The following is a 23,825-nucleotide window of genomic DNA, read 5'->3' on the forward strand; positions in this document are numbered from 1 at the left end:
CACAGCTTCACAGTTTTAAAGTTTAAAAAAGACATCCACCAGATTCTAAAAATGGATAAAGTAAAGGAACTATTTGTTGAGCCTTATACATGCTAAGCAATTTGCTAAGATCTAAGCGTTCACTTAATTTGTGCACTCCTTGAGGGCAGTGGCAAAGTTTTATTCAAACTGCTTCTATAACCCTAGTACCTGGCACCATGCTGATAGCTAGTAAGAACAGGATAAATATCTGTCAAATGGAGGAAAAAGAGAATAAATGAATTCTTCCCACCTTATTATTTAACCCTCAAGATAAACCCATGAGGATGACCTAACATTTTCAAGAAAACATCACCTTGAACTATTCCTAAGATTGCCCAGTCTTTAAGAGACTGACGCTCGATGATCAATTAAGTGTTCCTTAACATCTTATAAATCACCTCTCTTGCTTATTTTACATTTCCATTCTATATCCATGGAGTATTTATTAACTACATCTGTATCACCTTGTCAATTGTAGTTTCAAATTTCTAGGTAACTAATTGAATTCTTGGGAAAGACATGTAGAATTCTAAGTGAAGTGCATGCAACATCCTGCATTCTAAAGTTCATCACCCAAAGATGAACTCTTACTCCAGACCTTAGCTAACTGCTCATCTTTCTTACCTTGAACTTGGCTGGTTCAAGGGGTTGCTTTTGGATTCAAACAGCTCAATGCCCAGATTAGTGTCTTTTCCTCTACAGCTGGCTATGCCTTCCCCCTGCCCCTTCCCTGCCTGAACTGTACTTATATTTATAAGTGCACACATGCACACAAGCACACACACACACATACTAATTACCAGTTACTTTATTTCAGGCAAATCACTTAGATACTTTTATTCTAAGTCAAAAAATTGACTATGAGGAATCAAAATGCATAAATGACTAAAAGGAATCATAAAGCACAAAAAATATAAGCAATCTAGCAAATAAGTAATGTAAGTGGACTGCCATACTTCCAGCTAATTCTCCTGGTTTTCCTTTATAGGCCTTTTGACTGTATTTATATGCCAATGTATTGCCTTCATATTACATCTTTAATGAGGTTACTTATCCTGCATATCCAATGACATGGTCCCTTAAACAACACATCCTCTGTTCTGAAAGATGCCTGAGAGGGCAACCACCTCAGTCACTAAAAATTTACACTTTCATCTAAGAAAGTGGGGCTTTTATTTTTAAAAATGAAGTTAGCATCTTAAGTTTCAGAGTTTTTTTGAATGCCACAATTCGAGATGGGTTATTTAATAGATATGTTAAAATTCTTACAAATAATATGCACCAATTAGTTATGTTGCATACCTAACAAATGAAACATGGATTTCCTTTCTTGAAAATCTGTATCTAAGCAATGATGTATGGGGAAAAGAGATTAAATAAATATACCTGTGTATACATCAACTACCCTGAAAAAGAGAGTCAAATTGCCTGGTTCAAGTAAAATCTCTCATTTTCTCTGTTTTGTGTGAAAGAGAAATTTTTAACGAGTACTGAAATGCCTCAAAGTCAGGCAGCAAAATGGCTGGAAAAAAATGAAAGAATCAGAATAATTTTCATCAAGACGATTTACTCCCTGAAAAACTGACATTCAGTATAGAAGGCAGGCTTTGAAAAGACTGGGTGGTTTCTTGTTGTTGTTTTTCCACTTCTCTTTACATGATTGCTCAAGATGAGGAAAATTGAACCTTTCCCCACTGTCTTTTATAGGAAGGGCAAATGAACAGCGGGGTAGGAGACTCCCTGACTCCCCCTTCAGACAGGCAGTAATTCCCCTCTTTGAGCAAGATTGACTTCTGTGATATCTATACTTGAAGAAGGACAAGGCAAAGATACAGGATGTTTGCTGCAGATTCAGTATTCTCTGCCTTTTGTTAAACAATGCTGGTGGGGTAGAGGCTGCAGTTATCTACAGCCACCTCCCGTGGGGTGATTGATGTCACCACAGTGAGTGTGCCCCAGTGGGTAGGAAGACAGGCACTCGCTGGGGAGGGGCCTAAAGTTGTATACCCCATGGCACAGAGCAAGATGGATTCACCGGTAGAAAAATTGACAACTCTGGAAAACAGATTGGTGGTTGAGGCAAATCAATAGTGATTTTAAGAAAATTAAACCCTGGCTGAAAAGGGGTGAATAGCTTGTAAAGCTCTAAGGCTGTAAGTGGCAATAAAGGTGCTAACCTGCTGAAGGACCTCTTGGGGGTTTTCTAATCCTGAGCTCTCTGATTCTGTGTGACCATCCCCCAACTCTATCAGCCTTACCTGTATGAACAATTGCTTAAAGAAGGGGAGTAAATGGGATGGACCAGGCTATCTTTGATTTGTATCTGTTGACTCTGAAAGGATTACTCAATAAAAGCCCTGGGTTGTCAGGGCCCTGATACAGCCTCACACAAAGCAGCTCAGAGAACTTTTCATGAAGCAAGAATGACATGAATACTACGCGATCACACTTGAGGATGTCTTCCTCCTCATTTGTGGTCATCCACTCACCTAACATATCTCCTTTGGCCCCAAAAGGCCTATTTGTAAAACATACCTGGGATAAGTGAATAAAAAACAAATTCTGAAGAATATTCAACTCTTAATTACCTCCCCACTTGACATATATAAGTCATTTAATAACATATTAACTTGGTTAACACGATATTTAAGCCCACGTTCACAAATTAAAGGCTTTGTTTTCATTTGAGCATGGAAGACTGCAAGGGGTCTAAATGTTGTTTGGTTAGAAAATCTCTCTCATTTTCCATCTCACTCCACCGAGTGAGGAAATGATGTAACTCCCAAAGGTATGGGATAAAAAACATTCCCCTCATAGTCCTGCGCACTCACAGAGACCCTCAGAATGTCCAAGTTTGTTCGTTTTCATGTTCACAACTATGCTAGCTTCATTTGTCGGGGGCTCAGATCGCTGGCAGCAAGGATGCCAATGAGATCTTATGTTTGTTTGGATTTTTATGTCTTTCAAACTATGTCCTTTCATATTATTCAACTGATGAACACAGCAATCTGTCAAGTAGGCAAGGCAGGTATTTTTGGTCACAACATTGTTTAGATATTTGTTTATGGATGTTGACTCTTTATCCCTTAACAGATATACAATGTTTTTTTTAATATATACTTTAAGTTCTGGGGTACATGTGCAGAACGTGCAGTTTTGTTACATAGGTATACACATGCCATGGTAGTTTGCTGCACCCATCAACCCGTCATCTACATTAGGTATTTCTCCCAATGCTATAACTCCCCTAGCCCCCAACTCCCCAACAGGCCCTGATGTGTGATGTTCCTCTCCCTGCGTCCCTGTGTTCTCATTGTTCAACTCCCATTTATGAGTGAGAACATGTGATGTTTGGTTTTCTGTTCTTGTGTTAGTTTGCTGAGAATGATCATTTCCAGCTTCATCCATGTCCCTGCAAAGGACATCAACTCATCCTTTTTTATAGCTGCATAGTGTTCCATGGTGTATATGTGCCATATTTTCTTTATCCAGTCTATCACTGATGGACATTTGGGTTGGTTTCAAGTCTTTGCTATTGTGAATAGTGCCATAATAAACATATGTGAGCATGTGTCTTCATAGTAGAGTGATTTATAATCCCTTGGGTATATACCCAGTAATGGGATGGCTGGGTCAAATGGTATTTCTAGTTCTAGATCCTTGAGGAATCGCCACACTGTCTTCCACAATGGTTGAACTAATTTACACTCCCACCAACAGTGTAAAAGTATTCCTATTTCTCCACATCCTCTCCAGCATCTGTTGTTTCCTGACTTTTTAATGATCACCATTCTAATGCTAATTTGCTCAAGGTACCACAGCCAGAAGATGGCAGAACATGTACAAGAACTCAGACTCTGATATTTATCCTGACGTGGCTTCTGCTACAGTCTTGCTTCCTACAATGCAATGTAAGAGGAGGCATGAATCATTCTCAGGATATGAAGAGATTAAACCTTAAAACCACCCCAGGAGAGAGAGGCAGATAGATTCAATTCCCCCTCTTGCCTGAGATAGTTCAGTGACCATAACAAAAGTATTCTTTTTCAAAAGCTTTGACCAAACAAAAACTAAGCACTCATCATGTAGTAAGCTGGATAATGATTGGTCTCCCAAATACGTGCGTATTCAAATCCCTGGAACCTGTGAATGTTACCTTACATGATGAAAGGGACTTTGCAGATGTGATTGAGTTAAGGCTCTTGAGATGAGGAGGTTATCCTATATTATCTAAGTGGACCTAATGTAAACACAAGGGTCCTTATAAGAGAGAGACACAAAGGACAGAGAAAGGAGAAAAGACAACATGACCACAGAAGCAGAAATTGCAAAGGAGACGCAGTGACAGAAGCAGAAGTGAGAGAGAGAGCAAAATTGGAAAATGCTACCCTGCTGGCTTTGAAGATGGAGGATGGGCTCCATGAGAGAAGGACTTCAGGCAATCTCAAAAGGCTGAAAAAGGCAAGAAAATGGACTCTCCTCTAGAGCCTTCAAAATAAATGTAGCCCTACCAACATCTTGATTTTTGTTTAGTAAGACTTAGGTCAAGCTTCTGACCTATAAAATTGTAAGATACTAAACTTGTGTTTTAAGCCACTAGGCCAAGCCAATAAGTTTGTGCTAATTTGTTACAGCAGCAATAGGACACTAATACATGTCACATGCCAGCTTTCCCTCTCAATAGCTGCAAAATGTGTTTCCATAAAATGAAACCCATAGCTGGCCATCCTGACCCATTGACATTTAAAAACAAATGCCAAAGGCAATAATTTTGGCGTTTAGAGAAAAATAACAGCTAATATTTGAATGCTTAGCATGTTCCATATAATGTTCTACATCTTGTGTGTGTTGCATGTGAGATCTCATTTAACCCCCACCATACACGAATTACTTAATCTTTCTGTGCCTCATTTTCCCCAACTGTAACATGGGTATAATGAAAGCACCTATTGTATATACCTGTTGTGGTAGCCAGCCTCCGATGTGGCCCACAGTGACCACTATATCCTGGTGTTCATGCTCTTGCACAGTACCCCTCACATAGAATAGGTTGACTTGTGTAAACAATAGACTGCAAAAGTGACAGAGTATGACTTTTAAGGCTAGGTCAAAAAAGTATTTATCTTCCACTTTCCTTTCTTAGATCATCCACTCTCTGGAGGAAGCCAGCTGCCAGTAGCCCTAAGGAGAGGTTCACATAATAAGAACTGAGACCTCCTGTCAACAACCAGCACTAAGTTTTCTGCCATGTATGTGACTGTGTGAGTCACCTTGGAAGCAGATCCTCCAGCCCTGGTCAGGCCTTCAGATGACTACAGTCATAACCAACATCTTCACCTCAACCTTCTGAGGGACCAGGAAACCAGAATTACCTATCTAGGTGCTCCCAATTTTCTGACCCTCAGAAACTGTGTGAGATAATGTCTCTTGATCCTTTAAGCCACTAACTTGTGGGATTATTTGTTACACAGCAATAGGTAACTAATACTAATGCTTATAAGGATAAAAATGGCTAATATTTTAACTAATGTAGAGAGTGTTTAGAATAATGCATGGCATATAATAGATATTACTTAAGTGCTTATATAATTAATTTCCTTACAAAAGGTATGCATAACATACAATGAGATGGATCTTGATAAGGAATTGAGATTACTGAGATGATAAACATGTGATCCCTGCCCTTTAGTAGCCTCACATTGAGGGGGAAGAGGGTAGAAATAAACATATATTTAGTTGATGTGTTTTCCACAACACACGTATAGATTTAATTAGCCATTAAAATGTATATATTTCAGTACACTTATACCAACATAAAATGTTTCAACAATTAGAATGATTGTGCCAAGTGGTTTAATTTTTCTGTAATTGTTTTTCTCCTACTTCTATTTACTTGTTCCCTTAAACTATACACCCAACAAATTAAGAAAGGGTGGCATTTCTATGTAATCATAACTTGAAAGCATGTTTTCAAGAAGCTTTGAATATTAAACTTGCTATTATTAATTTATACTATTAATTTTTGCTTTCTCTATCTCTAACCCATGTGTTGAAGCTTTTAAGAAAACATCCTAAATCACTGAGGAAGTAAAATAAAAAATCTCTTTAAAGGAAGTTAAAGTTGTTCTTTATTTTCTTCTTATCGTATGAGCCATTAGAAAGCAAATCCACCGCACCAGTCTTTATCAAAGTAATGTTGGAAAACATGGACAATCTATTTTTCTGTGAAACATGAATCCAAAATTATCTGAATGAGTCTAAATGAGATGGAAACACCACGCTCGTATATCACTACTCTTTTTGTGCCAAGATACCCAGCAATTTAGAACACTGATGGGTGCAGTAATGGTTCAGGGGATTACTTTTTTAGCCTCTGCCGCTGAGGTTCTCATTAATATTTGTTGCAAATTCTGCAGTTGATAGAGCCAAAATCAAAACATCCTTTTAGCTACTAAAAAATGTATATTGAACATTTATTTTAGCACGTAGAAATGTTCTAAGAAAAAGAAGGAAGAAAAAGCAGACCTGTGCCTCTACAAGGACAATCTCCCGGTTTCATGGAACACTGAGGATGTCGGAGCTGTCAGCTCTTATAATACCTGCCTGCAGTTAATTTGATTTCTCCATTCAAGTTAAAATGAATTGCATAACTGAGCAGCCAAACACTTTCCATCTTATTAAACCAATGAGTAAGTTATACACTATGCCCTTCCAGTCATCCTCTCTGAGCTCTTCACTCACGGCCCAAAGGTTTTAATTGCATAACCAGCTGTTATTGTCACTTGAGGCCCTGTGTGGAGTAATTAGGGAGAAGACACCAAGTCAACCTAAGAGAACTCTGGTAAGATTACATTCTGCCCACAAATGTGCAAATAACCAGCTGCGTGTGTACATACAGAATAATAGAGATACAGCTTTAGCCTCTAAAATCACCCAGATACTTTCATTACTGTACATTTCGGAGTGGGAAGAATTCTTAGACAGAAAATGTTAATCCACTTGAATGGGTACTCCAAAAGATGGCATGATGTAAGCACCAGAACAAACACAAGGACAGTATAGAATCATGAACAGCAGGAAGGTGAGTCTGGTTGGAAGGAACAGGAGCTGAATCTATAGAAAGTGGTTCCAGCAGGATTGCGATGGGCTTATATGCAAAGCTAAGGAGACTGGATCTCAACTTGGATGTAATGACAAGGCATGAGTGTCTAAGAGAGTGTGCATGTGTGTGTGTGTGCGCACGCGTGCACGTGCGTGGGCAGATCAGATTTGTTTCCTGGGAAGATAATATCTGCAGTGGACATACTAAGAGAGGAGAGAGAGATTGGAATGTACTATGAAAAGTAATGAAGTCTTGAACTAAAGGAACAACTGCAAATGTTATTTAAGTAAATAGAAATAAACTTCACTTAAACCCATTTTGGAATAATAAAAATAGGATACATCTCACTAAACTAAATAAACTGGAGCAATTAGGAAGGAAGGAAGGGAAAAGGAAGAAAGGGAGCAATATTAGTGAAGGAAAGAGAGAGAATAGAGAGAGACATTTCTAAAATTCAAAATCAAACATATGTGGTCCCAGGTTTTTTGTGAGTATGAGTTATTAGATAGAAGAAAAAGTAATGCGTTGATAATAGTTTGAAACTCAGTCTGAGAGAATAGTGAAGATGTCTTGAGATGTAACTGGAAATATGGGTACAGGGCTTAGGAGAGGTCAAGGTTGAAAATAAAATATTTAGTAGTCATCAGAATAAAGAAAATACATTTTTAAAGCACTCATTACCTTCCAAAAACGCTATGTTTATATGCTCTCTTTCAATAAAAAAAAAAAACTCATTAATAAAAAAATTAACTGTTACAAATGAAGAACTCAGGTGCAGGAGGATAAGTAACCTGCTCAAAATCTTAACATTAGCAAGTGATTATCATGGGATCCCAAGTGAGTAGATATTCAGTTAATTTCTGCTCAACCCATCTAATTTTAGAAGACCACTTATTCTTTCACATTCAGGATGAATATTTGTTGATTAAAGCAGGCATGGGTCTTTAAAAATGGATGAATGTAAGCCTTAAATATTTCGTTTTAACTTGGGATACATACATACACACATACCAATCTTCAGATGTTGGGCAAATACCTCTTTTTTCAGTATAGGTCCACTGAAGGAGACACACACCTCCATAAATCACCCATATAAATCATATCCATTATCCATTGTCTGTGATTTCTAGTTTGCATTTCTTAGAAAGAGAATCTAAAGATATTCTATGAGGCAATATGAGTCTAGTTAGATTTGCCAATATCTTTCTGTTACATTGCCCACATCTGATTTGACAGCAAGTTTTAGGAACTCTTTTTTTGTTTTGTTTTGTTTTGTTTTGTTTTGTTTTGTTTTGTTTTGTGACAGAGTTTCACTCTTGTTGCCCAGACTGGAGTGCAGTAGTACAATCTTGGCTCACTGCAACCTCCACCTCCTGGGTCTAAGCGATTCTCCTGCCTCAGTCTTCTAAGTAGCGGGGATTACAGTTGTCTGTCACCATGCCCAGCTAATTATTTTATATTTTTAGTAGAGACGGGGTTTCACCATGTTGGCCAGGCTGGTCTCAAACGCCTGACCTCAGGTGATCCACCCACCTCGGCCTCCCAAAGTGCTGGGATTACAGGCGTGAGCCACCCCGCCTGGCCAGGAACTCATTCTTATTAAGTTTTTCCAAAACATTCAATTTAATTTTCATAAGAAACATGGCTTTTTCTTTTCACACTCAAAGTCAAACAATGTATTCCATATCTAAATAAATTATGCCACTGTGATAATCACCCTTGGTATTAACTGGTTTGGAAATAAACACAAGTCTCTTGGTAATAAAACTACTTTTAGAAGCAGAATGTGCTAATACACATAAAAATAGTTACCTGAAGTATACAAGGAATGCTCACCTGGGCATGATTCCTTATGCACCAAAAGAGAATGAGAGCATCAGTTAACTTAGTGAGACTTGTTAAGTGAAGATACATTAAGAGAGCTCCAACTCTAGTTTTATGTCATGGGAATTAATATTTGGAATGACAATCCTAAATTATAAACATTTTTGAGCACATGAGTCATTGTGTATAAAAAAGAGCAAGTCCTGGTTCCTGCCCCTTAAGGAGTTTAAAATATAACCATTTAATTTACAGAAACTTAATCATAGCAGAAATATGCAAAATGCTGTTTGTTGAGTACTTGTGAATATTCCTCATACTATTCTAAATGCTGTACATATATTATTTCATAAAACCCTTGTCATAGATACCATTGTGATAGATACTACAAAGTAATAGATACCATTGTGAGAGATGCTATTAAGACCTTCATTTGTCACTCAAGGAAGATGCAGCATACAGAGGCTGAGTAATTTGCAGATGACCCATTTGGTAAATGATGAGCAAATTTCAAACCTAGGCTCTCTCTCTCCATAGCCTGCAATATTAACCATTACCACTTATCTATAACCTACCATGTGTCAAAAACTGGACTGTGCCATTTATCTATTTTATCTAATTTTGATCCTCTGATTACTCCTCAAAACATATACATTAATAGTCCCATTTTACAGCATATCCCTTGTAACAAAGATACGAAGCCGCAGAGATAGAATTCAAACACAGATAATTTTAAGTTTCATATTCTTTTTGCCTCATGGTCTCCCATTATTATTTATAGAGAGCTATGTACTGATCTGTAAGGAAAGAGCCCTGAGGATCACAGAGGAAAATAAATTGTATGTATCTAACTCAAAGAACCATTTGAGATGTGTCATAGAATCATGGTATGCCATAACACTCAGATTAATTTCCCTTGTTCCAAATAATAGAACATAGTTTCTCCCCCTTCAAAAAAAGAACAACTTCAGATAATTTTTCTGATAAGCCTATTATAGAAAAAATTAAAACTTTAGAAAAATGAAAAGAAGAAAATAAAAAACATCCATGATTCTATCATCAGATATAATCTCTGCTAATATTTTCTTAAATTATCTTCCAGATTTTTGTGTGTGTTTGTGTGCATATAGAAATTTCTCCTACAGATAACTTCTTAATGTGAATTGGCAATAAAGTAATTGAATAATTAGGGAACTTGATTACATTATGTGGAGGAGCGTGTTTGTGACTTTCTGCTTAGTTTAGCATCCTTATGGGTGATTAATGTGATGAGAATGTGAAAGAAATTCTTATAAAGATGGGAAATTTTCTTGGCTTTCTTCCTATCTCTTTCTGGCTGCTGCTACTTATTTTCTTTGGCACATTCCTCCTCTTCTGACAACCAAATGTTAGTTTGCCTCAGGGCTCTGAACTGAGAACTCTACTCTTCTTACTCTATATTTTCTCCAAGGTGATCTCATCCATTCCCACAATTTTCCCATTACCTATGATCTGATATTCTCTGCATTTGTATTTCTAGTCCATTCTTCTCTTCTGAGCTTGAGAGCTGATATTTATAAGCATAAGCATCTATTTGGCATCTCTATTTTAATATGTAAAATTTATCTCAAAATAAACCGTTGATATACCTCTCACCCCATTCCTTCTCTTGTCTATCCTTACCCACAGAGTTCATTAAGCCAGAGCTTTGAGAGGCATGTGTGATATGTCTCTTTCACTTATATTCCATGGTCAATCCACCCCCAAATCTACATGTAATACCTCCAAAATCTATCTCTAATCATTTTACTTATCTCCAGCTCTACCTCTGTTCAGTAGCCATCCTGTCTCAATCTAGTAGACAATAGTTTTATGTCTCAATATTTCCACTCATAAGCCCTGACACCTCTTTTCCACATTGAAATTGAAATGATCATTCTAAAATTTAAAATGGATCAAGTTATTCCATTGCTTAAAATTTTACATGGTTTCCCACTGCACCTAGAATGAAATCCAAACTCCTTAACGTGATCTGCATTGTTTTTGCATGACCTGACCCTTCCTAATACACCAACCTCATCTGACTCCATACTCGTTAGTTCATTGTTTTTCAGATGCCTTCTTCCAGCAACTCAGGTACACTAGTCCTTCTTTTAGGTCATGAGCAAAAGCAACTTGGCGTTATCAAAGTTGAACAGTGACTTGCAGTCTGGACAAGAAGGCACAAACCGTTCTCTCCCTGTCTCTTCCTGCTAGGTACTATAAACCCTGGACATAATGCAAAGCAACCAAAGGAGAACTCTGAAAGGTGGTAAGAAGAAGGCAAACTTGTTTGGAATCCCAAGACTATGAAACTGCCCCTATAAACTTCATAAAATTAATCAGGGAAGAAGGAAAGGAGTGTTGCAGGAAGTCAGGGACCCTGAACAGAAGGATCAGCTGAAGCCACAGCAGAGGAACATAAATTGTGACGATTTCATGGACATTTATCATTTCCCAAAAATTAATAGTTTTATAATTTCTTATGCCTGTCTTTGCTGCAATCTCTGAACATAAATTGTGAAGATTTCATGGACGTTTATCAGTTCCCAAATAATACTCTTATAATTTCTTATGCCTGTCTTTAATCCCTTAATCCTATTATCTTCGTAAGCTGAGAATATACATCACCTCAGGACCACTATTGTACAAATTGATTGCAAAACATGTGTGTTTGAACAATATGAAATCAGTGCACCTTGAAAAAGAACAAAATAACAGCAATTTTCAGGGAACAAGGGAAAACAACCACAAGGTCTGACTGCCTGAGGGGTCAGGCAGAATACAGCCTACTTGCAGAGAGCCTATATTTTTCTATTTGCAGAGAGCCTATAAACAGACGTGCAAGTAGGAGAAATACCACTGAATTCTTTTCCCAGCAAGAAATATTAATAATTAATACCCAGGAGAAGGAATGCACTCCTGGGGAGAGGTCTATAAACAGCCACTCTGGGAGTATCTGTCTTACACAGTTGAGATAAGGACTGAAATATGCCCTGGTCTCCTTCCGTAACCTCAGGCTCACTAGGGTGGGGTAAAACCCTACCCTGGTGAAACTGAAGTCAGACCAGTTCTCTGCTCTCAAACCCTGTTTTCTGTTGTTTAAGATGTTTATCAAGATAATACATGCAGAGCTGAACACAGACCCTGATCAGTAATTCTAATTTTACCCTTGCCTTGTGATCTTTGCTTCGCCCTTTGCCTTGTGATCTTTACTGGCCTCAGAAGCATGTGATCTTTGTGACCTACTCCTTGTTTGTACATTCCCTCCCCTTTTAAAGTCCTTAATAAAAACCTGCTGGTTTTGCAGCTTGGGGGTCATCATCGTCCTACCAAAATGTGATGTCACCCCCGGAAGCCCAGCTGTAAAATTCCTCTCTTTGTACTCTTTCTCTTTATTTCTCAGACCAGCCTACACTTAGGGAAAATAGAAAGAACCTACATTGACATACTGGGGACGGGGTCCCCCAATAAGGGAGAAAAACAAAAATAAGCCCAGCCTACAGCGCACTCAGTATTAATCATTAGGTCAGCTCACTCTCTGACCTGCTTTCTTGTAATTGCCTATTGCCTTAGAATCACATAGACCCTACATTATGGTTCCCTTAACTGCTCTACAGATAACAACTTCGGCATTATGAAATGTTAAGTTTTCCACTGGAGACATTCTTTCAGGTCCTGTGTACCAGCAAAACTACTGACATCCGCTGGTCAGAAAGACATCATGAGAAACTGACTAACCAATAAATGCAGTTGCCACATCCTGATGATTTCATTCCCCTTACTCTGACCAATCAATGACTTCAATTTTCTAGCCCCTCACCCTCCATTATTCCCTTAAAAACCCCAGCCCAGAATTCCTCAAGGAGATGGATTTGAGGGTATCCTCCCATCTCCTCACTCAATGCTATGCAATCACTAAATTTTCTCTGCCACAAACCCTACCATTTCAGTGTATTGATCTCTTACTGTGCAGCAGGAATATGAAACTGTTGGTCCAATAACAACTGGGAGATCAACATTGTGGCAGGGTGTTGCATGCCTACCCTCCTCCCCAACAGAACTTGAAAGTCACCAAGACCTAGCATTTTCAGAACCCCAACCAACAACTAAACCAGCCTGGGTAGGCTCTTTCCATCCCCTGACTGAATGGGAGCCTTTCCAACAACATTAGGCAAACCCAGAAGAACAGGCAAGGTGGGATCCACCAGGAGCCTCACTGACAAGTAGCCCAGGAGAGAATTCACTGTTTTTTCACTGGGCCTCAGGCTCTTCTCCCTCACTGAGAGATACTAGAGATAGCCAGGAGGTCTGGAAGAGGGACACAGGCACAGCAAGAGGTGCAGTGCAGGAAGCCCCTGGGACCTCCACAGGCATAAGACTCCCCTCCCGCTCTGAGAGACACCTGGAAGCCCAGCCTGGGGAAACTTCTTTTATCCCCTCAGCCAGCACCAGCAAGTACTACTGGGAGCCCCAGCAGCAAAAGAAAAATCAAGCCAACCAAAATAACACTGCAAAGACTGTAAAAATTAAGCTGTCATTTTATTAACAACCTCAAAAAGTAGGCTAGGATCTGAATGCTAAACAGACTGACAGTTTGCTAAAATAAAAGATTTAATGAGGATCCAGAACCTCCTAACATAATAGACAAAATTTCTAGGATGCAATTGCATTCTTTGGCTCATAGCCCCTTCCTCCATTTTCAAAGCCAGCAGCACATCTCCAGATCTCTATGTGACTTTCCCACTTCTGCTTCCATCACCACATCACTTCTATGACTCTCTGCTTCCCTCTTGAGAAAATCCTGTGATTACATTGGACCACCCAGAGCAACCAGGATAATCATCCTTCCTCAAGATTCTCATCTAACTACATTCACAAAGTCCCTTTTGCCACATAAAGTATTCATCATTTTGAAGATTAGGAAGCAGACATCTTCCAGGAAAGGGAATTTTCTGCTTTCCATATCAATAAATTGTGATCAATGATATTTGCATATCATAATACCCAAAGCAATCATTGTGAAAACTATACAAAGAGTTATATTCAAAAACACTATGAATAAATCAAAATGATTTCCTAAAAAAATTTTTCAAGTAACCCAGAAGAAAGCAAAAAAGAGAAACAGAGGAAGAAGCACAAGAGGGAAAAGCAAAAACTGATAGGGCTGAATGGAGAAATAGACAAATCCACAACTGTAGCTGGGGATCTCAACACCCTCCTCTCAAAAATGATAGAATTACCAGACAGAAACTCAGCAAGGATATAGGAGATCCAAATAACAAAATCAACCAACAGAATCTTATGAACATATATAGAACCATTCACCCCAAAGACAGCAGAATACATATTTTTTTCAAGCACCCATGGAAGAATTACCAACTTAGACAATATTGAAGCCATCCTCAAAGGGTTAAATAGCTACAGAACTATAGCTATAATTAAGCATTAATCAGGCTGTACATTGACCCGTTATCAGCAGTTAATCCATACAGGTCTGCCGTAAATGGATTCTTGCCTCCTTGGAGGAAAGAGTTTAGCAGAGGAGCAGAAGTAGTTTTAAGGCAGAGGCAGCAGCCAAGGCAAGTTTTAGAGCAGGAGTGAAAGTTTAATAAAAAGTTTTAGAGCAAAAGGAAGTAAAGTACTCTTAGAAGAGGGTCAAGTGGGTGACTTGAGATATCCAAGTGCTTCATCCGACCCTTGACTTTGGGTTTTATACTGTGGCATGGTTCCAGGGTTTGCATTTCTTTTCCCCTGATTATTCTCTTGAAGCAGTCTCTCTACATGCACAGTAGCCTGCCAGCACTTGGGAGCGGCCACATGCACAATGTGTTTACTGGAGTTGTGTGTATGCTCACTTGAGGCGTTTTTCCCTTACCAGTTAAGTGTTCTAGAGAAAGGTTATATACCAATTTAACTCTGCCATTTTATCTCTTCGTGCATATGCTTGAGCCCACTCACCCAACTCCTGGGATTTTGTCAGGAAGCGCTGATCACCAGCTTCACGTGTTTTCTATCTATTGGGAAACTGCCTTTCCCTGGTGCTGGCTGCGACCAATTATTATTTTAGAGAGATAGTTTAACATCCATCAGATGATGGTCACCTGCCATTCACGAGGCTGGGATGTCTCTCCTGCCCTGCTCATGTCTGCCTAGGTACCTACTATAACAGACCCATTTCCTCATAACAGAAAGTCAAATAACACTAGATATGGACCATCTGCATCCTCACTGTTCCTATATATAGGATTTCTGAGGTTGGAATCATAAGGCTTTAGTTTAAGAATTGCCTAAGCAGATCTTGAATTTCAGCAGAACAGCTGACACTAACCAGTTTAAAGATCTGCCCACAGAGGAACCAAATCAGCCTACGAATACAGTTTCTTCATCTCCCTGTCCCATGACTTCATCCTTTGACCAACTGACAATTTTCACACCTTGGCCCACTCCAAAACCCTTAAAAATCCTAGCCCCAAACTCCCCGAATTTGAGGTTTCCTCCTATCTCCTCATTCAATGGCCCTACAATCAAACTTCTTTCTCTGTTGCAACCTGGTGTCTTGGCATATTGACTTGCCTATTGTAAGTAACATACTACAGTTACAATATCCTGCTTCATGAAACAAACTCAACCCAAAAAAGGAATTGAAATTATACAGAGTATGTTCTCTGAGTATCATAAAATCAATAACACAGACAACAGTAAAATCACCAAATATGTAAAAATTAAATAACACATTTCTAAATAAATTAATCTAAGTTCTTTCCTAAAAGAAACAAAATGAACCCAAAACAAGTGGAAGAAGGGAAATAAAGAAATATCAGAAATCAATAAATTGAAAATGGAAAGACAATAAAGGAAAGCAATTAAACAAAATGTAGTTTTTAAAATGTCAACAAAGTTGATAAAACCATAGAATATTGACATAAATAAAATATTTATAATTATGTCTGTCACTCAAAAAGATAAAACTTAAGAAAATGAAAGAGATAACAAAAATCATTAATATCAAGAATGAAATACAAGATATTACATATTCTGCCATCATTAAAATGATCATTAGGGAATATCTCAATTTTATGCTCATAAATTTAGTATCTTAGAAGAAATTGGCCAATTCATTGAAAAACACAAACTACTAAAACTCAATCAAGACAAAATAGATACCAAAAACAAAGACAGTAAAAAAGAAGAAAACTAAACCAACAGCTTCTATAAACATCAATACACAAATCCTCAAAAAATAATAGAATCTTGGATCCAAGAATTCATTAAAAAAAATTATACTTGGCCAGGCGCGGTGGCTCACTCTTGTAATCCCAGCACTTTGGGAGGCCGAGGCAGGTGGATCATGAGGTCAGGAGATTCAGACCATCCTGGCTAACACAGTGAAACTCCATCTCTACTAAAAATACAAAAAAATTAGCCAGGCGTGGTGGTGGGCACCTGTAGTCCCAGCTACTCAGGAGGCTGAGGCAGGAGAATGGCATGAACCCAGGAGGCACCGCTTGCAGGGAGCCAAGATTGGGCCACTGCACTCCAGCCTGGGTAACAAAGCGAGACTCCGTCTCAAAAAAAAAAAAAGAAAAATTTATAGTTGTGACCAATGGAGGTTGATTTTGGGTATGCAAGGCTTGTTCAACATTTGAAAATCAGTCAGTGTAATCCATATATGTCAATCATCTAAAAAAACTCATAGTCATATCAATTGATGCAAGAAAAGCATTTGAGAAAAATCTAACACCAATTCATGACAAAACTTTCAGCAAGTTAGAAATACAAAACATATTTCAACTTGATAAAAATAATCTACAAAACTTAAAGGTAATATCACTTAATGGTTAAAAAAAAATGCTTTCTTAATAAAATTGGGAACAAGGCAAGGGCGTCCACTTTTACCACTCTTATTCAATGTACTATTGAAAGTTCTAGCCATTGCAACAAGGCAAGACAAAGAAATGTTTATTCTAAAATGTAGGTGAAAAGGCACAGGCCCTAGAAGCACTAAAACAATCAATAATTTGATAAAGAAGAGTGAAGCAGGAGGAATTACTCTATCCAATTGTAGTAGGCTAAATATTAGCCTTCTAAAATATATGTCCTCATTCTTATCCCTGGAATCTCTGACTATTGTCTTATATGGTATATTAGTCAGGGTTGTCTAGAGGGACAGAAAAATTAAGATATATGTATATATGAAAGCAAGTTTATTAAGGAGACTTGACTCACAGAATCACAAGGTAAAGTCCCATGATAGACCGTCTTCAAGTTGAGGAGCAAGGAAGCCAGTCGTAGATCAGTCCGAGTCTCAAAACCTCAAAAGTAGCCTTCAGTCTGTGGCCAAAGGCCTGAGAGCCCCTGGCAAACCACTATTATAAGTCCAAGAGTCTAAAAGCTGAAGAACTTGGAGACCAATGTTCAAGGGCAGGAAGCATCCAGCCATGGGAAAAAGATAAAGAGTGGAAGACTCAGCAAGTCAAGTCCTTCCACCTTATTCTGCCTGTTTTATTCTAGCCATGCTGGCAGCTGATTAGATGGCACCTACCCAGATTGAGGGTGCCCCTCTCAGTCCACTGACTCAAATGTTAATCTCCTTTGGCAACACTCTCACAGACACACTCAGGAACAATACTTTGCATCTTTCAATCCAATCAAGTTGACACTCAATATTAACCATCACATATGGCAAATGAGTTAATACTACCTTATATGGCGAAATGTGATTAAGAATCTTGAGAGAGGGCTGGGCGCGGTGGCTCACGCCTGTAATCCCAGCACTTTGGGAGGCCGAGGCAGGCAGATCACGAGGTCCGGAGATCGAGACCATCCTGGCTAACACGCTGAAACTCCGTCTCTGCTAAAAAATACAAAAAAAATTAGCCAGGCATGGTGGTGGGTGTCTGTAGTCCCAGCTACTAGGGAGGCTGAGGCAGGAGAATGGTGTGAACCAGGGAGGCGGAGCTTGCAGTGAGCCGAGATCGCGCCACTGTACTCCAGCCTGGGTGACAGAGCGAGACTCCGTCTCAAAAAAAAAAAAAAAAAAAAACTTGAGAGAAAGCATTTATCTTGAATTGTGTAGGTGAGCCCTAAAATCACATGTATCCTTATAACAGAGAGGCAGAAGGAGTTTGGGACAGATGTACAGATAAGAAAACATACACAGAGATGGAGGTGACATGAAGACAAAGGCAGAAATTAAAGGAAGCCAAGAAAGCCATGAATTGCCAACAGCCACCAGAAGCTTAGGAGGAAAAGGAAGATTCTCCCTAGAGCCTCCAGAGAGAATGAAGCCCTGCCTACACCTTCACTTCCAACTTCTGGCCTCCAGAACTGTGAGAAAATAAATTTCTGTATTTTAAGTCCCCAAGCTTGTGGTAAGTTGTTACAGCAGTCCTGGGAAATTAATACACAATTTTACAATTTATTGTAGAGCTACAGTAATCAAAAAACAATGTGATACAGGCAGAAGGAGAAAGACACTGATCAATGGAACATAATGGAGAACCCAAAAATAGATCCATACAAATATAGTCAGCTGTTTCAATTACTTTATTTTATTTTATTTTTTTACAAAAGCACGAAAGCAATTCAATGGGGAAAGGAAAGCCTTTTCAAGAAATGGCACGAGAGCAATTGGACGTCTATAAGCAAAAACATGAACATTGACCTAAACCTCACACCTTAGACAAAACATTAAAACTGGTTCATGAGCTTAATGTAAAGCATAAACTAGAAAATGTTTAGAAAAATAAATAAGAGAAAATCTTCGGGATTTAGGATTAAGTGAAGAGTTCTTAGTCTTGACACCAAAACCACATTTAATGAAAAGACAAAATAATTTGAATCTCATCAAAATTTAAAACTTCTGATCTGCTGTGACGCATGTGAAAAGATAATCTACAAATTCAGGTAATATACATGCAAGCTACATATCTAATCAAGGACTAGTACCTAGAAGATATAAAGAACTCTCAAAATTCAATAATTTTTTAAAAATCCAATTAGAAAAGAGGTAAGCAGCATGAACAGACATTTAACTGAAGAGGTATACTGGTAACAAGCACATGAAAAAATTTCACCATCATCAGCCATCAGGGAAATACAAATTAAAACAATGAGAAGTCACTATACAACTATCAGAATGGTTAAAATAAAAAAATAGTGACACCAACTGCCACTTGAAGAAGAAACTGGACCACTCATACATTACTGGAGGAAATGTAAAATGGTACACTCATTGTGGAAACTAGTTGGGTGGTTTCACCAATCTAAACAATTAACTTGGATTTTTATCCCAAAGAAACACAAACCTATGTCACATAAAAACCTGTACATGAATGATCATAGAAGCTTTATTTATAATAACCAAAAACCAGAAAGAAGCCGAATGCCCTTAAACAGGTGAATTGTTAAACAAATTGTAGGCTGGGCATGGTGGCTCATGCCTATAATCTCAGCACTTTGGGAGGCCGAGGTGGGCAGATCACCTGAGGTCGGGAGTTCAAGACCAGCCTGATCAAAATGGAGAAACTCCATCTCTACTAAAAATACAAAATTAGCCAGGTGTGGTGGTGCATGCCTGTAATCCCAGCTACTCGAGAGGCTGAGGCAGGAGAATCGCTTGAACCTGGGAGGCAGAGGCTACAGTGAGTCGAGATCATGTCATTGCACTCCAGCCTGGGCAACAAGAGCGAAACTCCATCTCAAAAAAAAAAAAAAAAAAAAAAAAAAAAAAAAAAAAAAAAAAACCTGTGATGCGTGGATTTTATGGTGTGATGGTTAATATTAAGTGTAAACTTGATTGGATTGAAGGATGTAAAGTAGTGTTCTTGGGTGTGTCTGTGAGGGTGTTACCAAATTTGCAGATTAACATTTGAGTCAGTGAACTAGGAGAGGCAGACCCACCCTCAATCTGGGTGGGCACCATCTAATCAGCTAACAGTGTGGCTAGGATAAAAGCAGGCATAGGAACATGGAAGGACTAGACTGGCTGAGTCGTTTGGCCCCCATATTTCTCCTGTGCTGGATGCTTCCTGCCCTCAAACATCAGACTCCAAGTTCTTCAGCTTCAGATTATTGGACCTACACCAGTGGTTTGCCAGGGGCCCTCAGGCCTTTGGCTGCAGACTGAAGGCTGCACTGTTGGCTTCCCTACTTTTAGGTTTTGGGACTGAGACTGACTTCCTTGTTCCTTAGCTTGCAGATGGCCTATTGTGGGACTTCACTTTGTGATCATGTGAGTCAATACTCTTTAATAAACTCCCTTTCATATATACTTGGATCCTATTAGTCCTGTCCCTCTAGAGAACCCTGACTAATACACATGGGGTATCATTTAACAACAACAAAAAAGAAACAAACTACTGATATACGCAACAACTTGGATGAATCTCCAGGGCATTATGCTGAGGGGAAAAAATATAATCTGTAAAAGTTACATACCGTATGATTCCATTTATAGAACATTTTGAAAAGGTAAAATTTTAGAAATGGAGAACAGATTAGTGGTTAGGAAGGGTTAGGACTAGGGTTGGGGTGGGGTCAAGGGGCAAAAGGGAGATGGATGTGGTTATAAAAAAGCAAGGAGTTGAAAACTCTCAAATAGAAAAGATTTTAAAATAAGTAAAATTGCTATTGTTAAAAAAGAAATTGCTATTGTTAAAAAAGAAAAGTAGGCTGGACTGGATAGTTTAAGTCTTCAGTGAATATTTCAAAGTGATTTGTTAATCTACATAGATAAATGTTATTAGACTGTGAGAGGCAACCACTGTTTTGCTTTGTAGACACAGTGAATTTGTGTCAGTTAAATTCCTTCCAATATATGTGTTTGCTCTCAAATAGAGACAAACTTAAATAAACACTGTGAAGTACATGCTTCTGAAACTCCCAGAGCATTTACAATATTAATTTTAATACTGCATATACATTTTACTACATGATACTTTTTATTTATTTAGAATCTAATCCAATAACATGTTTTTCATTTTGCTGCTCCTATGCAATTGTTCTGCGTACCTGAGAACACTTGCAACTCTTGGGAACTTATTTCTCTTTACGCTCAACATGCAATACTTGTTCACGTGCTTTTTGTTTTTTTCCTTTTTTTTTTTTTTTTTTTTTTTTTTTTTAGAGATGGGGTCTTACTCTGTTGCCTGGGCTGCAGTGCAGTGGCAAGATCATAGCTCACTGCAATATAAGTACCAACCCGCATCCAGCTGTATTTTTTATATTACTAAATGAACATCAGTTATGTCTGTGTCGATTATATCAATCTGAACAAAAATGTTTTGCCTTTATTGACATCATAACTACAGATTTGTTCCTTAATCTATCCCCACTGTCACAATTCTATACAAAGTGCCAGTTTAGAAGTTAGTTTATTTAACCATACATTCCTCTAAAATTGTAGCATTCTAAGTCTTTTATTTATTAAATGAAACTTTTTAGTACAAGGGCAACAAATTCCCATTACAAAAAATGCAGATGAAAAAATTAAAATGCAAATAAATCCATAAATCTTTGTATCTATAGAAACTGACAACGAACACATTTGGCTCTATATTCACATGTATCCATAATTATTTTAATAAAAATTATAATATCTTGTATAATATTTGATAATTTGTTTCCAAATAAAAATACACTGGAAACTTTTTTTTTTTGAGGCAGAGTCTCACTTTGCCACCCAGGCTGGAGTGCAGTGGCATGTGGCATGAGCTCAGATCACCGCAACCTCCACCTCACAAGTTCAAGCAATTCTCATACCTCAGCCACGCAAGTAGCTGGGATTACAAGCACGCGCCACCACGCCCAGTTAATTTTTGTATTTTCAGTAGACACATGGTTTTGTCGTGTTCCCCAGGTTGATCTCGAACTCCTGGCTTCAATGATCCGCTCACCTCAGCTTCCCAAAGTGCTAGGATTATAGATATGAGTAACCATGCCAAGTCCATTATAGACATATTTTCATTTAAAGAGAAGCATTTAATATGTACTATCTTATTAACTTATTATATGGTAGTCCATTATGTAAATGAACCTTAATTAATTCAATAAATCCCCAATGGTTGAATATTTTGCTTGTTTTTTTTTTTTTCAAGAAGTTGCTACAATTAACAGGACTAAAGCTAAATATTCTACAAACTATTGTTTATTTCCTTAGGATACATTCATGAAAGTGGAATTGCTTAATAACTTATTGACAAAATACCTAGGAGAAAATATATAGCAATTTATAATATCATCAATGATTTTTCAAAAAGCCACGGTAGGGAGAATAACTCTGTCCTTACCTTCATGCATCCTTACCATCACCAAATATTATATTTTTTATGTTTGCCAAATTACAGGCTAAAAATAGTATATTGTTGCTCTTATCTTTTTAAATTGTTGATGAATTTGAACATTATTTTCACCTCTATATATTTCAATATTTTTTGTCTGTCTTTAACCCATTTTTCTTAATAATTACGTTTTATGTGATAAAGATACGAATCTTTTGTCACATGTTTGAATATTCAACTTTTAATTTTACTTATAATATTTATATATTTATCAGATATACAGATATTTACTACTTTGTGCTGTAAAGTTTATTGGACTTCTCTTTTGATTTCTTCTTCCTCATCTCTAGGGTACACACTCTCCCCTATAAAATCAGGAATTGGGCCGGGCGCGGTGGCTCAAGCCTGTAATCCCAGCACTTTGGGAGGCCGAGACGGGCGGATCACGAGGTCAGGAGATCGAGATCATCCTGGCTAACACGGTGAAACCCCGTCTCTACTAAAAAAATACAAAAAACTAGCCGGGCGAGGTGGTGGGCGCCTGTAGTCCCAGCTACTCGGGAGGCTGAGGCAGGAGAATGGCGTAAAAACCCGGGAGGCGGAGCTTGCAATGAGCTGAGATCCGGCCACTGCACTCCAGCCTGGGCAACACAGCAAGACTCCGTCTCAAAAAATAAAAAATAAAAAATAAAAAAAAAAATAAAAAAAAAATAAAATCAGGAATTGGAAGCTGTACTGAGACATCTTACAGTTCCAGTTTACAGTTATGAAAAGAAAGATTCTTGAGAAATTTTATTAATTTCCCCTAGCCATACCATTCCTTTCTACTACTGCCAGGACTAAAATGTAGATCTTTTGATACCTCCAGCTATTAAAGAATCCAACTGATTTTAAATATCTGTTTTCCTCTGAAAAAGCGTGAATGAGATGCTTTGGCTGTCAACAATTGGGGATGGTGGAATCTCCATGCTCATTTCCTATACTATCTACACAGATTCAGCCTGTGCTTCCCAATCCTCCGAATGGTGCCTGATCCATAGAGACCTGGAAATGCCATGCAATATCCCTTGGGTAAAAATAGGGGGTATTTTTTTTTTCTTAGAGACAGAGTATTGCTCTGTTGCACAGGCTGGAATGCAGTGGCATCATCATAGCTCACTGCAGCCTGGATCTCCTGAGCTCAAGTGATTCGGCTGTCTCAATCTCCTAAGTATCTGGGACTACAGGCATGCACCACCATGCCTTGTTAATTTTTTATTTTTTGTAGAAATGGGGCCTCACTATGTTGCCCAGTTTAGTCTTGAACCTCTGGCCTCATGCAATTTTTCCACTTCAGCCTCCCGAAGCACTGGGATTACAGGTGTGAGCCACTCTACCTGGCCAAGATGGGGTCTTTTGACAGCCACTGATGAGTGCTGATAGCTACAGCTGTGGAGTTTTGTGATGACCACCACATCTCCCTTCATTTGGGGGAAAAAGATACAGCTTTGCTAGTAGATGATCACTAGGTATTTAACTTAATGTCTGATGGATTAAGCAAATAAGGTAGAAAAAGCAACAGATTGATTAACAGGAAGAAA

The 23,825-nt window shown here is 38.3% G+C and overlaps 1 long non-coding RNA gene across 1 annotated transcript in view; it reads right to left on the reverse strand.

Annotated features, from left to right (window-relative positions):
- Positions 1–17,816, reverse strand: part of LOC126940521 (uncharacterized) — a 283,330-nt gene extending 265,514 nt beyond the window's left edge. Inside the window, exon 1 of the long non-coding RNA XR_007720781.1 lies at positions 17,667–17,816. This is a non-coding gene — a long non-coding RNA (uncharacterized LOC126940521). The remainder of the gene's footprint in view (positions 1–17,666) is intronic.
- Between the last annotated feature and the right edge of the window lie 6,009 nt (positions 17,817–23,825).

This window comes from Macaca thibetana, chromosome 17 (assembly GCF_024542745.1).
Source record: "Macaca thibetana thibetana isolate TM-01 chromosome 17, ASM2454274v1, whole genome shotgun sequence".
In the NCBI taxonomy this organism is placed as follows: domain Eukaryota; kingdom Metazoa; phylum Chordata; class Mammalia; order Primates; family Cercopithecidae; genus Macaca; species Macaca thibetana.